The sequence below is a fragment of the Argiope bruennichi genome, chromosome 3, assembly GCF_947563725.1.
Source record: "Argiope bruennichi chromosome 3, qqArgBrue1.1, whole genome shotgun sequence".
NCBI lineage: Eukaryota > Metazoa > Arthropoda > Arachnida > Araneae > Araneidae > Argiope > Argiope bruennichi.
In genome coordinates this window covers 87897022-87906684 of record NC_079153.1, presented here as the reverse complement: position 1 = coordinate 87906684, position 9663 = coordinate 87897022, and the positions used below count along the sequence as shown (strand labels likewise).

The following is a 9663-nucleotide window of genomic DNA, read 5'->3' as shown; positions in this document are numbered from 1 at the left end:
TTTCGAAATGGCAACGGTATGCAAGTTTTAGTTTTGGAATATTTGAATATATATATATCTTTAACTATCTGTAAAATAGCATTAATATTCCTCACAAACCTGAATTAATTGTATTATATTTATTATGATAAACCACTAATTTTTCTTAAAAGCATTCAGGCCTTTTTCGTTAGCTAAATGAATTATAATGCATTTGAATATATTTGCTAGCAGAAAAGGGTCTAAAGCCTATAATTTATTTTCATTTTATTACAATAGATGTCACTACTGCGCCAAAATTTGTTTGGAATTTGAACTTTTTATTGTTTTTTCAAGTGATGCCATAACAGAAATTAGTGAATGTTAGTGTCGGTCAGTGTGTGTTGATGACTGCATTCGATAGTTTATTCTGACTTTTAAACTGTATGTAACGGTTTAAATCGTATAAAAGTAAGCATAGAATAACCAAGCATCAAAATTGTGCAGCACCTGTTTTATTAATGGAGTATCTTTTATTTTGAAATCGTTATTACATCTGGAGTAGGCTTAATATTACTTGACTACTGCCAAAAATGCTGATGTTTATGTTGTTTTTATTAAGGTAATTATGATTTTCTCTCCTTACAATTTTTATTTGAAACCCAGAAGTTGTTGATTAATAATGTTAGCAGGACATATTTTATGTAACTTTCACTTTAATGAATTATAGTAAATAGTATCGAATTTTATAAATATTTGGTTTACTAACATTATTATTAATTAATATATTAAAGAAACGTCGAAGGAAAGGATGTTAAAAATCCTTTATTTTGGTATTACAATTGTAATTAGCTTCTTTTTTCTTTTTCTTTTTTTTTTTTGTCGGTAAAAAAAAAAGAATAAAAATTATATTTTAAATCTTCTTTGTCTGAAATGTAATGAGTTAGATCATTACTGGGCTCTGCAATTTTTATTATTCATTTACAATTTGTCTGTTTAGGTTATTGATACTTTGCTTTTTCATGAAATCATTTTGCGAAACTTATTACATTTTTCTGAAATTTGCTTCATTAATCTTATTTTAAAAAGATGATTTTTTTTTATTTTGGTGCTTATTAAAAATTATTGCTTTTTTTTTCAAATCCTGTAATATTCTCTATTCCTAATTCTGTATAAGTATAAAACAAATACTTCTAAAATACTATGATGTTACAAATATATTTTAAAATTTTACTTTTTCCTGTCAAAGATATGAAATCTTTTGTTTAAAGGGTGAATGAAATTCAAATGCTAACTTTTATATAGCCCGAAAAAAATTTTATACTTAATATTATTAAAACTATTTTTCAAATCCATGATATAATGTTGATTTTATATTTTAGTTATAAATGTTATGTTATTTCAAAAATCACCTTTGTAATAAGAGTGAAAAGTCATATATGTAATTAAAAATATTTATAAATTTCATTTGCTTTTTCCTAATTTGTTGATTTGAAAACAGCTGTTATATTCCTTTAAGTATGTATGTTTTAGTGAGGATTTTTCAGTTTAAGGAGAAAAGTTGAGTATCATTGATCTGGGTTTAATTTTCATTTGACTATTTACTTAATTTTTAATTTATGACAGTTAAAATTAGTTTTAAAATCTACGTACACCCTTTATAGAGAGGGAATGAAATATGCATGTATCAGTTAACAGCTAATAAAGTTAAGAATAAAGAGAATACTGACTTAAATGAAGGCTAATTCAGCATTTTAAAATAGCTTGTTTTCTGGTCTATTCTACAAGTAGTGCTCAAAGATTATCAATACTATTCAATAAAAATAGGTGAAAGCTTGTTACTTGCATCTTTGTATGAAAAAAAAAATCATCTAGTATTTTTAATAAGTTCATATTTACTGTACTTTTCTCATGTCTTCTTAAATCATTGTGATGGATATTTTATCAAATAAGAATTTTGTAATAGCAGTCAACAGATTGACAGTTGTACCAATCATTAAAAAGGTGTTGCGGTAATGTAATTTGAATTAATTTTATTTGTATTAATTGTTTTTTCAATATATATTATTATTTTGGGGGGGGCTTTAAATTTCAAGTATTTGTTAAAAAATATGAATTATTTTTATTGATGCATTTCCTTGATATGTCCTATTGATGATTTTATCTTTCTTAATCTGTTTTTTTTTTCTTTCTTAAAGTCTCCTTTCTTAAATTTTATATAGTCAGCATATACTTCAGCTAACTTTTTTGTTGATAAAAGAATTGCCAGCTCCAAAATCGTTTTCCTTAGTAATCTGTATGGTGTATGTGTTCTTTTCTGACAGTGTTGCACTAGATGTCTATTCATTTTCAATAAAAAATATGAATAAGGTAGGAACCTTACTTGAATTTGGTGATCAGGTTTGTCCCTTGGATAATAAGAATTAATTCTAAAATTTAGAGATCTAGAGTCCTGCTAACAGAAAAGTACCTTGCTCTTTATTTGACCAATTAACTATAGCTATTAGTTATCTGATACTTAATTAAAAAATAACAATTGATTTTTATTTATAATAAAAAAAAAAACTTGGAAGGCTTGGTTTGTTTAAAATCTTTTGGCAGAAGAATTTTGTTTCAAAATAATTCAAATTGAATTCAGAAATTTTTGGATGAATGTGCAAAATTTATCTAAATGAAAGATTTTGGAATATCAAACAGTTGCAAATCTATAATTAGAGTCTATAAGTAGAGTATAAGTATTGCAAATCTATAAGTAGAGAGCAAAAGTTACAAAGGGATAAAAAATTAATTAGAATTTATTCATATGTAATTCATAGATTGTGCTGTTTGATGTTAAGCCACTGAAACATTATGTCCAAATATTGAAGCATTGGGCTTGAAGCTTAGAAATTGAGCTCCTGTCTTATGTTCGTAGTTTTCTGTTCTATATATCTTCTTTTTCTCATTTGACTATTGCTATTCTCTAGTGCAATCAAACTATTCTTTTTATAATTTATAAGGAGAAAAAAATTTTAATCTAGCAAGCATGGATTAATTTAGTTCAGTAATAGTTTCCCTTAAACATATTGCAAATTTTCAAATAATTTTTTTTTTCCATATGGTTTGATATATGTGCTTTACCATTAAAAAAACTAGTGCATTCTTCCGTCATACTAACATTTTGCATCTATTATGATCTTATAGATGATACTATGCTTCTATTCTGTTTATCTTGACATCATTTGTAGACCTTGACAATATGATCCAACAGTGTAAAATTATTTTAAAATTTTTGTAAGAAATATGTTACCCTTGGAACAAGGCTGCAATGTTGTGAATTCGTTATTGGCTGAGCAATACAATGTATGTTGAATAGATTTTGTGATTCTTCTTGCTAAACAAGCCTAATACCTGTGCAATAAAACTGCCATTGCTTGATTCATACTGTGCAACCACTCTGCAGCAGCCATCCTCCATTCTATTCAAAATTGCCTGTTTAGAGATATTGACGACATATTTTTTAAAAGACAAAATACTTATTAAAACAAGCCCTGATTCATTATTACTCACACTACATATTAAAAGAAAAACTATTTTAATCGTAGATTCCTACAATTTTTTTTTTTTTTAAGTCAGTTTGTGTTGCTTGGATTTTCCCATTTTTTTTAAGGTTATTTTTGAATTTTGCTTCTTAATGTTTACTCATTGATTTGATTATTCATTGATTTTTGTATAAATATGATCATTAATATCAACAGTGTTTCTCTTAAAGTTTGTTAAGTTAATGATTAATGATTTTATTTGCATTTTTAATCAAAAGTTGCATTTTAATAAATTGCTTGCAGATTTCCTCTTATATTAATGTAGAATTCCTGAAGACTCACATTGATAGCTTGTAAGGTATAAAAAAATATTAAGCTTGTGATGAAAATGGTTTCTTGTTTTTTTTCAGTGAACGTAGTACTTTTAATCTTCCAAACTGTTAGAAGAAGTTCATTTTTCTCCCTACATCAGAGGAGGAATAATTGATTTTGATCCGATTTTTGATATTTTTTATGTTAATAAAAAACCTAAAAACAAAAAACAAAATGAAATTGTGATTTCATTGATACTGAATCAGTATTTATTCCTATTGATCTTAGGGATTTCTTACTGTTATTTCATTATAATATCTGTGACTAAAAATTCCCTATCAATCAAAAGTAACCATTGAAAGCTGTGATTTTGTAGAAGTTGTAGCATAAAAAGATTTCCTTATTGAGCAAGACAAAGACAAGTAATTGCACATCTTATCTTTTAATGATTGACTTTCCTCCATATCCATTAATGTCTCAACTTTTATATGATATGTTGGATTTTGCTTAGCCACAATCTAAAGGTTTAGGAATAACTTGTGAATGGTTTGTAGACACAAATAAAAACACATTAAGAGAAGCAAAACAGCTTACTTCTGAAATTCAAGACTTGTTAATCAAAACATTACTTATAATGTGTTTCTATAGAACTTGAAAGAGGAAACATTACTTAACGTTTCTAGAAAAGCAGAATTGAAATAAATTGTCAAAACCTGATTTAATATTTTGAATACAATTTCTTAACTTTATTTCTTTGCTTTTGTTTCACCCTTCCCTTTTACAATTTTTGAGGTTTCTATCCTTTTGTAGGACAGTTAAATGAAAAAAAAAAAAAAAAAAAAAGTGCTTCAAAATCTATGCATTTCTGAAATTCTTTTTTCAATTATAATTGAATCAATATGATTGAATAAAGTGCAAAACCCCTTATTTATTTACAATATAACAATAGCATAGTAAGGATATGTTGTGTCCAGGGATATATGTAAATTTTATTTTTATTTATTTTGTCCCTTTACTTTTAAGCAGTAACTCATCGACTTAAAAAATATTTTATCTGTGTGGCATTTTTTTTTTTTTTTTACTTCATGCTCATATTTTTTTTAAGAATAAATTTTATTTTTCCTAAATTAATAAAATATTTTATTTTTAGTTCAAAAACGAAATTGCATGAATTATATTTGAATTTGAATACGTTAACAATTTTTTTTAACATTAAAATGGGATATTTTAAATATGCATAATTAACTGTCCTTAATTTCATGCATCTTAACTAATTATTGTTTATTATCAAAGGATTACCTCAGTGCTTTTTTTAAATTGCATTATGGGTGAAAAATTGTAAAGAAATTTAATGATTCCTACCAATTTAATAAATTTTAATTTATGATGGGTAATACTTGATTATTGCTCTGTTGCTCTGAATAATTTAATCTAGCATAATGTGTGGATTATAGTCATTTCATTAAAAAAAATGGAAAAAAATCATTTTATAATGAGTAGCTTCTATATCTATTTTTTTTTTAAATTCATGTTTAAGAATTATATTTTCGTGTTCATTATAGAATTCAATCTTTAAAAAAAAAATTAAAAAAAAGTGGATCATTTTAAATATCAACATAAAGGATTGGGAAGTTTTGAGCATAAATCGAAAGTAAATATTTGGAAAAACTATTACAGCACTAGATTCTTCACTAATACTCCAGTTTGTTCCAAATAGGGAAATGATCTTTGAGAGAAAAATTTTATCTTGTAGTTCAAATTAAAATATATATATTGAGGGAAAATTTCAAAATTCTTATAATCTGTAGCATTAAAGAAAAATACTAGACTTCTAGGTCTGCAATACCTGTCTTATATGCAAGTTTTTTGCATTTATTTATTTTATGCAAATTTAATCACGTTGGTCGTTAAGCTAACAAATCCTGTACCAGTAGAAATTTTACCTTTTGCTGGTGGGTTGACATTGCTGTTGCATAAGATATGATTAGGATTAAATCATGTTTTTTGAACTTACCTCTCTGCTCAGATTACTTAACCTATGTTTTTAGTTATTTTTTTCTTATTTAGTCGCATCTATGTTTAATATAATAGTTTATGAGAGAAAAAGAAGAATATATCTACAGATAGAAGAAACTGAAGATTTTATTTTCTAATTATTAAAAAGTGTGAATAGTTCATTCTTATTTCATCTGCAAAATCTCTGTTGTAAGAAGTGTTTGAATTTTACTCTACATCATAAATTAAAAGGTTTTTTTATCAGATTACAACTAAGTCAATTAGAGAAGATTTCTGATAAGAAACTGGCTAATTTCTTTTTCAAATCACTAAAAATTGTGAACCCCTTTATGTTACATGTAAGGTTACCTGTTTTTGTCTTCATTTTTTAGCAATAAATTATTCATTATATGTCATAATGCAATATTTTACTGATACTGAGAACTAATAATCCCAAAGTATCATTGATTTTGAAATTTTTTTTTAATTTAAAGTGGAATAAAATATTTCAAGCATTTGATGCTGCACTTTCAATAACTGTGAATGAATTTTAAGTCGAAAAGAATGTTTCTATTTTTCTTTTAAACAAAAAATTATTATAAATAATATTAATTTTTTAAAATCTGATAAAATATATTCTCATTAATATGATATCAAGTTCCAAATTTCATTATTCAAATACTTTTGATTTACTTAATCATTGTTACTATTTTTAAAGGGAATAAAACTGTTATTATTGCCTGTCTTCGAGAGTACATTTCCATTTGTTAATATCCTTGTTTTGCCTTGACTTTGAATTTGTTAAAAAGTAAAATTTAACTTTTTTTTGGAATTTTTAAGGTGCTTTTCTTTTAAAACAAATATTTTAACCTAAGTAGCTGTTGATCTATTCATCAAATATAACTGAATATATTTGAAATTTTCATAATAGTAGAAAATACAAGTGGTGAGATTTTTTAAAACTTCATTTGACTATTTATGTGAATGTTACATGCACTTGTATTGCTTATGCATTGATTTTTAATTACTAAATTGCTTGTTTCTAAAGCAATATGCTAAAAGAAATGAGGATGATAGTTCAACATCACTATACATTTTTGCAGCAACTTTTTAATGTATTTGTTTGTTGACACTGAAATTGCATCTGAATCTTAGTTTCATGAATAAAGTTTAGATTTGATATCTGCTTTCACAGAAGTTATATATAATATGGACCCCATAAACATTAAAAAACATCAATATCATCTTGCTGGTATGGTTTGGAAGATTGCAAAGGGATTCTTAGTTAAAATGTTTTTTCCTATCTTGACTATTGCACAAGATCCGTCATAAAAACCCTTTAAACTAAGCTTTAATAATAGCTAAAGAGCTTTTAACTGATATTTTAATCTAATTAAAATAAACTAATAAATTAATTATAGAATTATTTGTGTGAATGGGGTGACCTACTAGCATGATGCTGTTTTTTAATTAAACTTTTAAATTTTGTGAATGTGAGTTAATTATGCATCATTAAAATTAAAAATGTGGGATTGCTTTTGTAAATGCTAAATCATTTAGTGTTTTTTATGGACTAATGGTGAGATAATCAATTCCTGATATAATCTGCATATATGAATATATATAAGATTTCGAATTGTTATATTTGTGAAGTTCCAATATGTAATTTGTTTTAATACTGAAGATTCTTTGTATTTTGTTTTGTGAGTATATTGTATAAAATTTTCCTTTACAATTTCGTTCTCTTAAAGTAAATGGAAAGGAAAATATTCAGAACAAAGGATTAATTCTTTCTCTAATAAGCAGATGCTTTACTTAAAATTATTTTAGAATTAATCGCCTATTAATAAATTAAACAAAAGCTGATTTTAAATTGCAGAAGACATGGAAATCGTTTTTAAATCTTCATTTGAAATGGAATATGTGTTTCAGATGCCACAGAAACCAGTTAGAATTATGAAAAATTGAAATGTTGATAGGATTCGTCCATTTTTTAAGAGTGTCGTCTTTTCAAAAACTTCATTCTTTTAATGGGCAAATATAGTTTATGAAATTGTTAGGATGACAAATAATCGTGGCACGAATTTCATCTCACAAATAGCTTCGCGGCGTCACACCGATTAGTTTTTTATTCTCTTATTGTTCTCTAATGTGCTATTTTGGGAGAATGAATTCTCTCTGTTCTTGTCCCCCCCCCCTTTTTTTTTTTTTCCTATTTCTTTTTATTACATTCTGTTTGAATGATACTAGTTTGTAGTGAATACTTGTTCTAAAGGTTGATAGCCTTTATTGCTCACTAATGATAATTCTGTCTTGGTCTTCACTTTAGTCTTTCTATATTTAGCCAAGTCTGAATTTACCAAAGTTATATTGGTTTTTATGTGAAATTATGAGGCCTCAGTGTTTTATTTTGGGCAGAGAAAAGGTGTTTAATAAAGAAAATACTTAATCTAAAACTTTTATCCACTTTGCAATGCTCTGTGAATTTTCTAATTATTCTTGCTTAGACACAGTAGGAGGAGAGGGGCTTAGCTTGAAAATTTTTGCAATTTTTAAACTGATGATAAGCAAGTATTTATGCTGCCTTATATTTTATTCTAATGGTTTGATATCCGATTTGCTGATTTTGAAGTCAGGTCATTGTGAGTTGTTACTTTTAATGAAATTTGAATTGAGGATATCCCTGCCATTCATACTTCTACATCTTTCACTTCTACTTAGATGCAAAAATACTTCGTCAATTGCAAAAGTACGTCGAGCTTCTTTTAAGTCTTGTTTGTAGAATTCAATTATCAAGAATCAAATGACCATAATAACAAAGGCAGGATAAAGGATTTATTCTGGACGGATATTGTGCAGAACGGATTTAATTTTGAGGTTTTTAATTAAATTAGCTATCAATTTAGAATTCTGAGCGTGTTTTTTTTTTTTTTTTTATGTGTTGCGCAGTATAAAAATAAAATCTTGTAACACAAAAACTGTGTAATAAATGTAATTCAGAGCAGAACTATTTAATAGAATATTTTCATCTATATGTATATACAGTACACTCCCGATTATCCGCGGAATTGGGTGGCGTGGCCGCCGCGGATAACAAAAATCGCGGATAATCCGAAAAAAGCTAAAAACGGGTATAGCAAAAGAGAAAACAGTCATTCCAACTTTGAAAAATCGTTTTATGTACAATAAAACGTAAAATAAGCAGCAGGAAATGTTTAACTAACGCTTAATATTTTAGTATATCACTCAAAACTAACCTAAAATGCATTTTGTTAATGAAAACAAAAAAGTACTTTGTATTGACGAGAGGCGTCAAGGATACACAGAAAAATTAATACATATGTACTGTTTTAATACTGTAATGTATTATGTAATTACAAAAGCATAACTGTAAAACTACACTTTTTTGAAGAAATCAGTCATTTATTTGTGTTTGCTTGTTACTTTGGAAGCATTTTCTCTTTGCTTGGAAGCAAAATAAAAACTTAGTGCAGCAGGCGCGGATAAACCGCCCGCGGATAATCGGGAGTCTACTGTACATGCATTAAGATCGCCAAACGTGCCAAGTGTGCCAATAAGTTTATGCATTTATGAAAACAACCATTTTTTTTCTAAATTATATATTTAATTAGAGTCTTGCGTATCTTAAAGAAATTTTGTGTAATTTATTTTTTCCATCAAAAGCCGGTTTATAATTGGGATTTTTCTGAGAATTAAACATTGTTAAAGCTTTCATTTCGTTCTTCAATTTAATGTTAGTAAGCGGGTGCTCTTGCGTTAGAAAGATATGCCACGCACATCGAGATGCTTTTGTTACAGAATCTCCAACGATGTGCTACACATATCAGCAGAAAATTGTCACAGAAATTAAAATAAA

At 26.6% G+C, this 9663-nt stretch overlaps 1 protein-coding gene across 1 annotated transcript in view; it reads left to right on the top strand.

Annotated features, from left to right (window-relative positions):
• The first annotated feature begins 333 nt into the window (after window positions 1-333).
• The window catches only part of LOC129964304 (F-actin-monooxygenase MICAL3-like), a 74627-nt gene continuing 65297 nt past the window's right edge, over window positions 334-9663 (top strand). Inside the window, exon 1 of the mRNA XM_056079084.1 lies at window positions 334-580. The gene's annotated coding sequence lies outside the window, so the exon portion shown is untranslated. The remainder of the gene's footprint in view (window positions 581-9663) is intronic.